Source organism: Pristis pectinata, chromosome 40, assembly GCF_009764475.1.
Source record: "Pristis pectinata isolate sPriPec2 chromosome 40, sPriPec2.1.pri, whole genome shotgun sequence".
NCBI classification, from domain to species: Eukaryota; Metazoa; Chordata; class Chondrichthyes; order Rhinopristiformes; family Pristidae; genus Pristis; species Pristis pectinata.
Window position 1 is genome coordinate 2,222,735 of NC_067443.1, and position 14,522 is coordinate 2,237,256.

At 50.0% G+C, this 14,522-nt stretch overlaps 5 non-coding genes across 5 annotated transcripts; 1 reads left to right on the forward strand and 4 right to left on the reverse strand.

Annotated features, from left to right (window-relative positions):
* Window positions 1-2,348: 2,348 nt before the first annotated feature.
* trnas-cga (transfer RNA serine (anticodon CGA)) lies at window positions 2,349-2,430 on the reverse strand. Its single transcript has one exon. It is a non-coding gene; the product is annotated as a tRNA-Ser (tRNA).
* A 2,908-nt stretch (window positions 2,431-5,338) lies between these two features.
* trnai-aau (transfer RNA isoleucine (anticodon AAU)) lies at window positions 5,339-5,412 on the reverse strand. The gene has a single exon. It is a non-coding gene; the product is annotated as a tRNA-Ile (tRNA).
* Window positions 5,413-5,529: 117 nt separating this feature from the next.
* Window positions 5,530-5,611, forward strand: trnas-cga (transfer RNA serine (anticodon CGA)). The gene has a single exon. It is a non-coding gene; the product is annotated as a tRNA-Ser (tRNA).
* A 986-nt stretch (window positions 5,612-6,597) lies between these two features.
* trnai-aau (transfer RNA isoleucine (anticodon AAU)) lies at window positions 6,598-6,671 on the reverse strand. The gene has a single exon. It is a non-coding gene; the product is annotated as a tRNA-Ile (tRNA).
* Window positions 6,672-13,746: 7,075 nt separating this feature from the next.
* Window positions 13,747-13,820, reverse strand: trnai-aau (transfer RNA isoleucine (anticodon AAU)). Its single transcript has one exon. It is a non-coding gene; the product is annotated as a tRNA-Ile (tRNA).
* Between the last annotated feature and the right edge of the window lie 702 nt (window positions 13,821-14,522).

Here is a 14,522-nt window from a genome sequence, read left to right on the forward strand (position 1 = left end):
AAAGTCAAGTTTATTGTCAGATGCACAAGTCCATGTGTGCACGGGGGCAGTGAAAAACTTCCTTGCAGCAGCATCACAGGCACAGAGCATCAGATCAGCAGCATTCACAAGAAAAACATAAATTATACACAATTCTTACAAGAAAGGACACAATTAGAATGGAAAAAAGTCCATTGCAGTGCAACGTGGTCCCAGTGTTGCTGTACTGGGGCAGTGATTCGGGTTGTGCCGGTCGGTTCAAGAACCGAATGGTTGAAGGGAAGTCGCTGTTCCTGAACCCGGTGGTGTGGGGACTTCAGGCTTCTGTACCTCCCGCCCGATGGGAACTGCGAGAAGACGGCACGGCCCGGATGGTGGGGGGGGGGGGGACCTTTGACGACAGACATTGCCTTCTTGAGGCAGCGGCTCCTGTAGTTACTCCCGACGGTGGCGAGGGATGCGTAGGACTTCCACAGTGAACAGCAGGGGAGTGTTGTAGAACAGAGAGACCTAGGGGTACAGGTACGCGGTTCCCCGAAAGTGGTGACACAGGTAGACAGGTGAAGAAGGCGTTTGGCACGCAGGCCTTCATTGGTCAGGGCGATGAGTATGGAAATTGGGAGGTCACGGTGCTGTTGTACAGGATGCTGGTGAGGCCGCACAGAAGTACTGTGCTCAGTTTTGGTCGTCCTGTTATAGGAGAAGGTCACTAACACCGGAAGTGTGCAACGAAAGTTTACGAGGATGTTGCCAGCACTCGAGGGCCTGAATTACGGAGAGAGGTTGGACAGGCTTGTTCTTTATTCCTTGAAACATAGGGACTGAGGGGGTGACCTTATAGAGGTGTATAAAATTATGAAGGGCATAGTTAAAGTGAATGCAGGCCGATGTTTTCCCCAGGGTCGGGGAATCAAGAACTAGAGGGCACAGGTTTAAGGTGAGAGGGGGAGAGATTTAATAGGGACCTGAGGGGCAACTTCTTCACCCGGAGGGTGGTCCGTGTGTGGAACGAGCTGCCAGAGGGAGTGGGTGAGGCAGGTACATTAACATTTAAGAGACACTCGGACAGGTCCACGGATGGGAAAGGTTTGGAGGGATACGGGCCAAACGCGGCGAGATGGGACAGGCTTAGATGGGAATCTTGGTCCACACTTTAAGTAACCACCACCACCCCCCCCCCACCCCCACCACACCCACCATGCCTCTTCTCTTGTTCCCAGCCTCTGTTCTACCCCTCCTTACCTTTGACTCATCCCCCAGTGGATCTGCCCTCCCCTCCTCCCCCCCGCACCTGCCCATCACCATCTCTTCCCTGCATCTACCTATCGCCCACCCTGTGCCCACCCCGCCTCTGTCAACCTGTTTTTCCCTCCTATATATCGGGCTTCCCCCTTTTCCCTATCCTCAGTCCTGAAGAAGGGTCCCCGACCCGAAACGTTGACCGCCTGCTTTTCTCCGCGGATGCTGCCCGGCCCGCTGAGTCCCTCCAGCGTCAGAGTGGTTTTCACCTTTATTCCAGCATCTGCGGTCCGTTGTTTCTCTGGATGGGAATCTTGGTCGGCATGGACGCTTTAGGCTGAAGGGCCTGTTTCTCTGCTGTATGATTATGTGACACTACGACACAGTGCCAGAGACTCCACGGGGGGAGAGAATTCTGAGGGGTCACCACCCTTTGAGTGAAGGCAGTCTTAAATTTCCGAGCCCCATCTCAATGGTGACCTCTGGTCCCAGACTCCTGCCTCTCGAGCCCCGTCAGATGTTTCACTGGGATAGGCCTACCCAGTGCGGAAACAGGCCCTTTGGCCCAACTCGTCCATGCCGTCCCACTGTGTCTTTCTAAGCCAGTCCCATTTGCCTGCATTTGGCCCGTATCGCTCTAAACCTTTCCTATCCACGTCCCCAGATTTCACTGAGACCTCGCCTCTTTATTCTAAACTCTTAAAAGGGTACAATTACAAATCCTTAGCCTATGCCTGTTTCGGGTCGAAACCCTGCACTGGGACTGTATGTGGAGAGGGGGAGAGTTAAATATCTCCACATTCCTGTCCCCCGCAGATGCTCTCGACCTGCTGAGTTCCTCCAGCAGATTGGTTTAAATTTTTTTTTTAATTTTGGATTTTATTTACAGCGCGGTAACAGGTCCTTCCGACCTAACTAGTCCGCGCCGCCCATTTTCAACCCAATTAACCTACCCGTACGTCTTTAGGAGGAAACCGGAGCACCCGGAGGAAACCCACGCAGACACACGGGGAGAACGTACAAGCTCCTTACAGACAGCGGCGGGAATTGAACCCGGGTCGCTGGCGCTGTAATAGCGTCACGCTAACCGCTACACTAACCGTGCCTGCCCTAAAACAAATCCGTGGATTCGCTGCGAGCAGGGTTCGCACCTGCGCGGGGAAACCCCATTAGATTTCGAGCCCAACGCCTTAACCACTCGGCCATCGCAGCCGCACGCAGACAAAATATACATCGCAGCACCAGCACAAGCTGAGATAAAAAGAGATAGAGTCTTAGATAGTTCCGGTGCTTGGAGTCTCTTGAAACAGAGCAGAGAACAGCCCAACACTGGATAGGCCATTCGGTCCACAATGTTGTGCCTATCTAGGTGCCAATTTCTACTAAGTGTGTCTCATCCACATCAGTCCGTCCCCTTCATATTCATGTGTCTATCTAAAACTCTCTTAAACTCCACCAAACTACTGCCCCCACCCCCGGTAACCCATTCCGGGCACCTACCACTCCCTGTGTAAAATACTTGCCCCTCGCGTTGCCTTTAAACTTCTCCCCCTCCCCTGAAACCTTCAAACTGCCCTGATGAAGGGTCTCGACCCGAAATGTCGACTGTTTATTTCCCTCAATAGTTGCTGCCTGTTGTGAAACAGGTTTGGGGTCTCAAAGGCAAGGACTCTGAACACAGAGTTAGAGATAAACGATTTATTTACAAAAGACAAACTCGGGGAAGTAGAGTCCCTGAAAGTAGAGTCACAGGTAGACAGGGATGTTTCCCTGAAAGTAGAATCACAGGTAGACAGGGCTGTAAAAAAGGCTTTTGCCATCCTGGCATTCATAAATCAAAGTATTGAGTATAGGAGTTGGAATGTTTTGGTGAGGTTGTATAAGTCATTGGTGAAACCAAATTTGGAGTATTGTGCGCAGTTCTGGTCGCCAAACTACAGGAAGGATGTCAGTAAGATTGAAAGAGTGCAGAGGAGATTTACTAGAATGTTGCCGGGTCTTCAGGAGTTGAGTTACAGGGAAAGACTGAGCATGTTAGGACTTTATTCCTTGGAGCGTAGAAGAATGAGGGGAGATTTGACAGAGGTTTACAAAATGATGAGGGGCATAGACAGTGAATGCAAGTAGGCTCTTTCCACCTAGATTAGGAGAGATAAGTACGAGAGGACATGGCTTTAGGGTGAAAGGGGAAGGGTTTAGGAGGAACTTCTTCACTCAAAGAGTGGTGGGAGTGTGGAACGAGCTGCCATCTGATGTGGTGAATGTGGGCTCGCTCTTAACTTTTAAGAGTAAATTGGATAGATACGTGGATGGGGGAGGTCTGGAGGGGTATGGGCTGGAGGCAGGTAAATGGGACTAGCAGAATAATGTTTCGGCACAGACTAGAAGGGCCAAATGGCCTGTTTTTCTGTGCTGTAGTTTTCTATGGTTCTATGGAAGGGGTAACGGGAATAACACACACACACACGCGCACAGTTCATAGCAAGTGTGGGAAAATCACAACGGGGTAAAATACACAGACACACAACAAACTAGGTACAGACAATCAAGGAAAAACAATACAATACCCGCCACCCCTTGACTCAGTGCAGCCATGGCCCTATGCTACCAGGGATACTAACTAAAATGCTCCCAACCCTTTTAACAGGGTTGCCAACGATTTCTCCAGCACTTGTTTCACAGTGCTCGGCCTGGAGCGAAGCAGGTTCATCCTTCGGAGACAAAAGAACAAGAGCCAAGCACGTGTGACACTCTTTATAGAGCTGGAGGGCTGGTGGTGGTGGTGGGGGGGGTGTCCAGCCTACGTAATTTACAAAGGCCAATGATCAGGTGTGCGCTGATGGGTGGGGCGGGGCCAAACCTTGATCGGCAGTGGTGTGTCTTCCGACCAGGTAGGGGCAGTGCTATCACGTGACAGCCACGACCCTCCACAATACACTGCCTGACCTGCTGAGTTCCTCCAGCATTTTGTGCGTGCTTAACCTTCAAAGGCGTTTGATATTTCTACCCTGGGAAAAAGATTCTGTCTGCCCTCTCTCATAATTTAAAAAATCTCCACCAGGTCTCCCCTCAACCTCTGAAGGTCCAGGGAGAACAATCCAAGTATCCCCTCTTGATACAAACGGATTGACTGTTGTACCTACTATGGTTGTATTGGTCTTGGTATTGGTTGTGCTGTGGTGGGTGTAGGAGGGACTGGGTCGGTCTGGAGGGGAGAGGAAAGGGACGGTGGGGGGGGGATGGTGGGAAACGTGGGAGAATTGGAAATGGTCTTGGTATTGGTTTATTATTGTCACTTGCACCGAGGTCCAGTGAAAAACTTGTCTTGCATACCGATCGTACAGGTCAATTCATTACACAGTGCAGTTACATTGAGTTAGTACAGGGTGCATTGAGGTAGTACAGGTTAAAACAATAACAGTACAGAGTAAAGTGTCGCAGCTACAGAGAAAGTGCAGCGCAATAAGGTGCAACGTCACAACAAGGTAGATCGTGAGGTCAGAGTCCATGTCACATGTACCGAGGTCCAGTGAAAAACATTGTTCTGCATGCCATCCATACAGATCATTTCATCACATCAGTACATCGAGGTAGTACAAGGGAAAACAATAACAATGCAGAATAAAGTGTCACAGCTACAGAGGAAGTGCATTGCGGGTAGACAATAAGGTGCAAGGTCACAGCAAGATAGATTGTGAGGTTAAGAGTCCATCTCATTGAATAAGGGAACCGTTCGATAGTCTTATCACAGTGGGGTAGAAGCTGTCCTTGAGCCTGGTGGTACGTGCCCTCAGGCTCCTGTATCTTCTGCCTGATGGGAGAGGAGAGAGATTGACCTGGGTGGGTGGGGTCTTTGACTATGCTGGCTGCTTCACCAAGGCGGCGAGAGGTAAAGACAGAGTCCGCGGAGGGGAGGCCGGTGTCCGTGACGTGCTGGGCTGTGTCCACAACTCTCTGCGGTTTCTTGCCGTCCCGGGCAGAGCAGTTGCCGTCCCAAGTTACCCGTTAAATCCTTTTTATTCTGTCTGCAGGCCAAAAAAAAACAGAATTTAAAAAAAAATGCACACTTTCAAAGTAAGTCAATGGGTGTGGGAGAAAAACCTGGTTAAAAGGGATGAGTTGGCCCGTATGGGGATCGAACCCGCCACCTTGGCGTTATTAGCACCACGCTCTAACCAGCTGAGCTAACCGGCCGGCTGCGGGGAGCCGGCGCGCCTCCACCGCCCCAAAAGGGCAGGTCTGCGCGCCGCCGCCCGCCGCCTGCCGCGGGCGGGTTGATCCAGGCCGGGCGGAGCGCGCTGCCTGCGTGCGGCTGCGATGGCCGAGTGGTTAAGGCGTTGGACTCGAAATCCAATGGGGTTTCCCCGCGCAGGTTCGAACCCTGCTCGCAGCGAATCCACCCAATTGTTTTCCCCGCAACAGCTCCCTAATTTTTTTTTATTGCACACAACTTTAGCACGATCTTGCGTTGAGCAATGCATTTTAATTCAGACAGACGGTGCAAATCCACCGGATTTATTATATTGCATCCAACTAACGCGATCTTGCGGCGAGAAATGCATTTTAATTCAGACAGACGGTGCAAATCCACCGGATTTATTATATTGCATCCAACTAACGCGATCTTGCGGCGAGAAATGCATTTTAATTCAGACAGACGGTGCAAATCCACCGGATTTATTATATTGCATCCAACTAACGCGATCTTGCGGCGAGAAATGCATTTTAATTCAGACAGACGGTGCAAATCCACCGGATTTATTATATTGCATCCAACTAACGCGATCTTGCGGCGAGAAATGCATTTTAATTCAGACAGACGGTGCAAATCCACCGGATTTATTATATTGCATCCAACTAACGCGATCTTGCGGCGAGAAATGCATTTTAATTCGGGCAGCAAACCTCTGGTTTGATGTTATTAAACTTCAGCAAGGATTTCATCAAAGATCCCAAAAGTTCTGTGAAAAGTCAGAGGAGATCCGAGACCCGACGTCAGGACACAAATTTAACCCCCCCCCCCCCCCCACAACCTTTATTGCTTTTTATTTAAGCCCCACTCACAGAGGAACTTTCACCTAACGATGCATTTGTTAGATTTAAAAAAATAACTTCATCTAAGTCCCCTGGGAATGAAATGCACCGAGCTGCAAACCCCTGCAATTTAGTTTTGTAATTACCGTCTGGATATAAATGAAGTTAGTTGTAAGATCAAAACACTGGTAAAGTTACTGCTTCCGACCCCGTGAAAGATGCACCTCCACCATCTACGCTGGTTGGAAATAAAATACTGCGCTTGTCGTGGTCTCAAGTTTTCTCGTTTAGGGTCGCCGAAGCAAAATAAAGAAACTATTTCTGGCTGCAGGAAGCAAAAAGAACTGGCCCGTACGGGGATCGAACCCGCGACCTTGGCGTTATTAGCACCACGCTCTAACCAACTGAGCTAACCGGCCACGCTGCTGCTACATTCACTGCTACACTCTAGGAGCCTGTTTCCTACGGTCCATTCATTATTACTGATCAGTAGTTATTATTGGAACTCATTAGGCCTGTAATACTTGCCCAGATCTTCAACAAGGACCAAGCAGGAATCGAGACAGCAAGCTGCAACAACGTTCCTTCAGTGGAGAAATTAATTCACTCCCTAGCACTTAGAACCATAGAAAACTACAAACAGGCCATTTGGCCCTTCTAGTCTGTGCCCAAAACATTATTCTGCTAGTCCCATTTACCTGCCCCCCCCCCACCCCAGCTCATACCCCTCCAGACCGCTCCCGTCCGTGTATCTATCCAATTTACTCTTAAAAGTTAAGAGCGAGCCCGCATTTACCGCCTCGGGTGGCAGCCCGTTCCACACTCCCACCACTCTTTGAGTGAAGAAGTTCCTCCTAAACCCTTCCCCTTTCACCCTAAAGCCATGTCCTCTTGTACTTATAAGTTAACTTATAACTTAAGTTGCCAAACCCCAAATATTCCGTATGCAGAGGGAGGAACATTACCCATCAAGCGGAGTCGATAGTCAGATGCACAAGTCCATGTGTGCGCGGGTGCAATGAAAATCTTACTTGCAGCAGCATCACAGGCACAGAGCATCAGATAAGCAGAATTCACAAGAAAAAACATCAATTATATACAATTTTTACAAGAAAGAACACAATTAAAACAAAAAAGTCCATTGCAGTGCAAAGTGCTCCCAGTGTTGCTGTACTGAGGCAGTGATTAGGGTTGTACTGGTCAGTTCAAGAACCGAATGGTTGAAGGGAAGTAGCTGTTCCTGAACCTGGTGGTGTGGGGACTTCAGGCTTCTGTACCTCCTGCCCGATGGGAGCTGCGAGAAGACGGGACGGCCCGGATGGTGGGGGGATCTTTGATGATGGACGTTGCCTTCTTGAGGCAGCACCTCCTGTAGATACTCCCGGTGGTGGGGAGGGATGTGCCCGTGATGTATTGGGGCTGAGTCCACTGCTCTCTGCAGCTTCTTACATTCCTGTCTGTTTGAATTTCCGTACCAAACCGTGATGCAGCCAGTCACTTATACCACAGGGTGCAATGGAATTCCTTGCTGGCGTGAATCTCACAGAGTGAACAGTGTACACGGTAATGTTAAATGCGACAACAAACAGCACAGTAGTGTAGCAGTTAGCGTAACGTTATTACAGCGCCAGCAACCCGGGTTCAATTCCCGCCGCTGTCTGTGAGGATTTTGTACGTTCTCCCCATGTGTCTGCGTGGGTTTCCTCCGGGTGCTCCGGTTTCCTCCCACATTCCAAAGACGTACGGGTTAGGAAGTTGTGGGCGTGCTATGTTGGCGACGGAAGCGTGGCGACACTTGCAGGCTGCCCCCAGCACGTTCCCAGTAATGCAGAAAGACACGTTTCACCGTGCATTTCGATGTACATGTGACTGATTAATAAATACCTTAAATGCAGCCACTAGCACAAAACATCGGAACGGTGCAGAGACTGTAGTGCAGTCTGAGGTAGTGCAGAGAGAAATATTAAAGTGACAATAACGGAGGAGAGAGAGAGTTAAGAGTCCGAGAACTTGCCAACATCACCGAGAAGGGGATGTGAGAGAGGCGACTGGGTTCAGGGGTCTGACAGCAGTGGGGAAGAAGCTGTCCTTATGCCTGGTGGTTCATGCTTTCAGGCTTTTGTATCTTCTGCCCAATGGGAGAGGGGAGAAGAGAGAATGTCCGGGGCGGGTCGGGTCTTTGATTATGTTGGCTGCTTTACCGAGACAGCGAGAAGTTGCCGTGCCAAGCCGTGATGCACCCGGATGGGATGCTTTCTGTGGTGCACCTGTAGAAGTTCGAGGGAATCCTCGTGGACAAGCCGAATCTTCTCAGACACCTGAGGAAGTGAACACACGGATGTGCCTCCTTGGTCAACTGCATCAGTTACAGTTATGGGGGGAGACATGGGGGGGTGGGAGATAGTTATGAGGGGAGATGCACGGGGGGTTATAGTTGTGGGGGAGACACACGGGGGGGTTATAGTTGTGGGGGAGACACAGGGGGGTTATAGTTGTGGGGGAGACACACAGGGGGGTTATAGTTGTGGGGGAGACGGGGGTTATAGTTATGGGGGAGACATGGGGGTGTTATAGTTATGGGTGTACTGACAGGGGATTATACTTATGGGGAGAGTGGGGGGTTACGGTTATGGGGAACAACCGAGGGGGACGGTTGTCGTTCTGGGGACAGGTTGCTGGAGATCAGGACACCTCAGAACTCGAAGCCGTTGACCGCCCTGGACAACGGCACTGAGACCAAAAGCGGCTTCTTCCACACCACGGAACCAGTCTGAAAACCAGTTGCACCATCGCTGTGATCAATAACATCTCCCGCCTCCCCCACTGGCAAGGAGATGTGCGCTAACGACGCTGCAGAAACACACAACTTCCTCAGAAAGCACAGTAGCACTAACCACAGGCTCTAGTCACCTTTGGAACAGGGAAACGAATCCTGAACGCTGTAAGTCTGATAAACCATTCGCCCCTAATTATACACACACAGCTTCAAAACTTCTCCAAACCCCACAACTGTTCATATTATAACTCTGCGCTGCTAAGTGGGCACCCCCATCTGAAACCTCAGCTGGTGCGGGAGGTGGTGGGTGGGATGAGATAGGGCTGGGGAAGGCGCAAAGGGGGTTTACGGGGGTGTTGCCAGGGCTGGAGGGTTTTGGGGCCACATTTAGTCGGGGGGTGGGGGGGGGGAAGCGGTTGGGGTACAGCGTTTCCTTCCTACTCAGCTGAAACACCCCTTGGGAGCACCCTGAGGAATGGTCCGCGAGGGGTTCCCCTTAGCACAGCGCGGAAACAGGGCCTTCAAGCCCAACCAGTCCGTGCCGACCCAGATTCCCATCTAAGCAGGTCCCATTTATGAAATAAGATTATTAGTCACATGTACATCGAAACACACAGTGTTCAAGGTGAGGTTTTAAGGGTCAGCACAACATTGTGGGCCGAAGGGCCTGTATTGTGCTGTACTGTTCTATGATACCATTTAAACGTGACGAGGTGACCAAGACAGTTTGTGTACCCACACCTCCACGCACCTGTCCAAGTGCTTCTTAAATGATACTGTTGTACCTGCCTCACCCACTTCCTCTGGCAGTTCGTTCCACACACGGACCACCCTCTGGGTGAAGAAGTTGCCCCTCAGGTTCCTATTAAATCTCTCCCCCTCTCACCTTAAACCTGTGCCCTCTAGTTCTTGATTCCCCAGCCCTGGGGAAAAAGTGCGCGCATTCACCCTAACGATGTTCCTCATGATTTTATACACTGTAAGGTCACCCCTCAGTCTCCTACGCTCCAAGAAATAAAGTCCCCACCTGCCCAACCCCTCAGGCTCTCGAGTCCCAGCAGTGTTGCCCTCCATACCCGTTCCCCTGAAGCAGTGAGAGGTATAGTTTAATACAATGAGGAACTTAAAAGAAATTTAAAATCTCCACCTGCTCCTTAGCTGTTAAAACCCGAGACAAGATAATTGCCGCAATCCCATTTCTTGTCGGAACTTTGTTTTGAGAGCCCGGTTTTAATATAGAGCAAATCACACAGTCAAAACTAAGCAGTTTCAACAGCTTAGAGTACTGTGTGCAGTTCTGGTCGCCCCATTACAGGAAGGATGTGGAGGCTTTGGAGAGGGTGCAGAAGAGGCTCACCAGGACGCTGCCCAGATTAGAGGGCATGAGCTATAAGGAGAGGTTGGACAAACTCAGGTTGTTTTCTCTGGAGCGGCAGAGGCTGAGGGGAGACCTGATAGAGGTTCATACGATTATGAGAGGCACAGACAGAGTAGACAGCTGGTGTCTTTTTCCCAGGGTCAAAATATCTAATACCAGAGGGCGTGTATTTAAGATGAGGGGGGAAAGTTCAAAGGAGATGTGCGGGACAAGTTTTTTTACACAGAGAGCGGTGGGTGCCTGGAATGCGCTGCCGGGGGTGGGGGTGGAGGCAGATACGATAGAGGCGTTTAAGAGGCTTTTGAATAGATACAGATCCCTCCTTGCAGGGAGTGGAGGGAGATGGAACATGTGCAGGCAGAAGGGATTTAGTTTAATTTGGCATCGTGTTCGGCACAGACATGATGGGCCGAAGGGCCTGTTCCTGTGCTGTACTGCGTTAGAAACATAGGAACACAGAAAACCTACAGCACAATTCAGGCCCTTTGGCCCACAAAACTGTGCCGAACATGTCCCTATCTGAGAAATTTCTAGGCTTACCCATAGCCCTCTATTTTTCTCAGCTCCGTGTACCTATCCAAAAGTCTCTTAAAAGCCCCTATCGTATCAGCCTCCACCACCGTTGCCGGCAGCCCATTCCACACACTCACCACTCTCTGAGTAAAAAACTTACCCCTGACATCCCTTCTGTACCTACTCCCCAGCACCTTAAACCTGTGTCCTCTTGTGGCCACCATTTCAGCCCTGGGGGAAAAGCCTCTGACTATCCACACGATCAATGCCTCTCATCACCTTATACACCTCTATCTGGCGCCCCCTCATCCTCCGTCGATCCAAGGAGAAAAGGCCGAGTTCCCTCAATCTGTTTTCATAAGGCATGCTCCCCAATCCAGGCAGCATCCTTGTAAATCTCCTCTGCACCCTCTCTATGGCTTCCACATCCTTCCTGTAGTGAGGTGACCAGAACTGAGCACAGTGCTCCAAGTGGGGTCTGACCAGGGTCCTATATAGCTGCGACATTACCTCTCGGCTCCTAAATTCAATTCCCCGATTGATTGATTGTTCTGTGTTCTTTGTTAACAGAACGGGTGGCATTCATGGAGGGGAAGGAGTGCCAGTGAAAGTTTGTGTACCCACCCCTCCGTGTACCTATCCAGTGGCACAGTTGTACCTGCCTCACCCACTTCCGCTGGCAGCTCGTTCCATAGACTCACCACCCTCTGCGTGAAAAAGTTGCCCCTCGGGTCCCTTTTAAATCTTTCCCCTCTCACCCCTAAACCTATAACCCCCCCCCTCAGTTTTGGACTCCCCCCTACCCTGGGGAAAATACTGTGACCGTCCACCTTATCCACATCTCTCATAATCTTTAGCCCCTCGTTCTCCTACGTTCCAAGGAATAAAGACCTAGCCTGGGCGGCCTCTCCCTGTAACTTAGGCCCTGTAGTACAAGGTAAAACAATAACAGAATACGCTCTTTACAGTTTAACAATGTCTTTCCTATAACAGGGCGATCAAAACCGTACACAGGACTCCAAGTGCAGCCTCACCAACGACTTGCGCAACTGCAATGTAACGTCCCAACTCCTCTACTCTGTGCCCTGACCGATGAAGGCCAGTGTGCCGAACGCCTTCTTCACCGCCCTGTCTACGTTGTCTGTACCTATGCGCCTGTGATGCTGCTACAAGGAAGATTTTCACTGTACCTGTACCTCACTGTACCTGTGTGCACGGCAACAAACTCAACTTGACTTGGAACACTGACAGATGGAATTTCTTGAACTTCTGCAGATGCACCATAGAAAATATCCCAATGGGTTGCATCTCCGCTTGGTATGGCAACTGCTCTGCCTGGGACCTGCAAGAAACCGCAGACAGTTGTGGACATAGCCCAGTGCGTCACGGAAAACAGCTTCCCCTCCGTGGACTCTGTCTACACTTCCCGCTGCCTCGGTAAAGCAGCTGACATAATCAAAGACTTCCTCTGTAACTGTCACACTTCATTCTGCATTCTGTTATTGTTTTCCCTTGTACTACCTCGATGTACTGACGTGGTGAAATGATCTGTATGGATAGCATGCAAAACAAAGTTTTTCACTGTACCGCAGTACGTGTGACAATTTTAAACCAATTTTCCAATTACATAGGTAGCTCCAGATCTAGTGAGGACAAATGGTACAATGGTCATCACAAACTCGGTTGGTTGAGGGGCCTGCTTCTGTCACAGTTTCACCCCCACTGCCATAAGGTTCTTCAACCCATTAATTCTACCTAAGGTAGCCAACCACGTAGACGCCACAGCCAAGAAGACTCACCGGCGCCTCTCCTTCCTCAGGAGGCTAAAGAAATTTGGCATGTCCCCTTTGACTCTCACCAACTTTTACCGATGCACCACAGGAAGCATCCTATCTGGATGCATCACGGCTTGGTACGGCAACTGCTCTGCCCGGGACCGCAAGAAACTGCAGGGAGTTGTGGACACAGCCCAGCGCATCACGGAAACCAGCCTCCCCTCCACGGACTCTGTCTACACCTCTCACTGCCTTGGTGAATCAACCAGCATAATCAAAGACCCCACCCACCCGGGTCATTCTCTCTCCTCTCCTCTCCCATCAGGCAGAAGATACAGGAGCCTGAGGGCACGTACCACCAGGCTCAAGGACAGCTTCTACCCCACTGTGATAAGTCTATTGAACGGTTCCCTTATACGATGAGATGGACTCTGACCTCACGATCTACCTTGTTATGACCTTGCACCTTATTGTCTGCCTGCAATGCATTTCCCTGTAGCTGTGACACTTTACTCTGTATTCTGTTATTGTTTTTACCCTGTACTACCTCAATGCCCTCTGTACTACCTCAAAGTACTGTGTAATGAATTGATCTGTATGATCGGTGTGCAAGACAAGTTTTTCAAGTGACAACAATAAACCAATACCAAACTTGTACTAACGTCATTATATTATTTTTGTTCATTGTGTCACGTAACTAATGTATTATTAATGTTAAATTATGTTTGTCACGATTGCAAAGTACTGATCTCCTGCTGCAAAAAGCTAATTCTGATGGCATTTATACCCTGGGTGTGCATGCCTATGTCAATAAACTTGAACGGTTGACTGCTTTTCCTGCCAAAAGTGTTCAAAAAGCAGCAGCAGCGTTCAGCTCTGAGATAAGGTGGAGGAGGGGTGGCAGTAAAGCTACGGCAGCAGTGAGGTGGAGCTCCCCAGGCGGTTTCGTCTTTGGGTTAGAGAGCCTCTGCGCCAGACAGGCTGCTGAAAGGACAGGCGTTGAGCTGCTGTGGGAGTTCCCCTCACGGAGTGGTTAACAGGAAGAAAAGTAGTGGCCCGTACGGGGATCGAACCCGCGACCTTGGCGTTATTAGCACCACGCTCTAACCAACTGAGCTAACCGGCCCCACTGTGTCGAGTGGTGGGGCCTGCACACCATATGTTATGCTACAGCTCTGCATATTGCATAGTTTTATAGTTTCTCTTGGTACTGGTATTGGTTTATTATTGTCACGTGTACCAAGGTACGGAGAAAAACTTCTCTTGCATACCGATCATACAGGTCAATTCATTACACAGTGCAGTTACATTGGGTTAGTACAGAGTGCATTGACGTAGTACAGGTAAAAACAGTAACAGTACAGAGTAAAGTGTCACAGCTACAGAGAAAGTGCAGTGCAATAAGGTGCAGGGTCACAACAAGGTAGATCGTGAGGTCAGAGTCCATCTCGTTATATAAGGGAACCGTTCTATAGTCTTATCACAGTGGAGTAGAAGCTGTCCTTAAGCCTGGTGGTACGTGCCCTCAGAATCTTGTATCTTCTACCTGATGGAAGAGTAGAGAAGAGAGAATGTCCTGGGTGGGTGGGGTCTTTGATTATGCCGGCTGCTTCACCAAGACAGCGAGAGGTAAAGAGTCCAAGGAGGGGAGGCTGGTTTCCGTGACATGCTGGGCTGTGTCCACAACTCTCTGCGGTTTCTTGCGGTCCCGGGCAGAGCAGTTGCCGTACCAAGCCGGGATGCATCCGGATAGGATGCTTTCTACGTGAATCAGTCTCACCCCTACATGCAAACACTGGGCATATCTTCCACCCTGAATCAAAAGCCC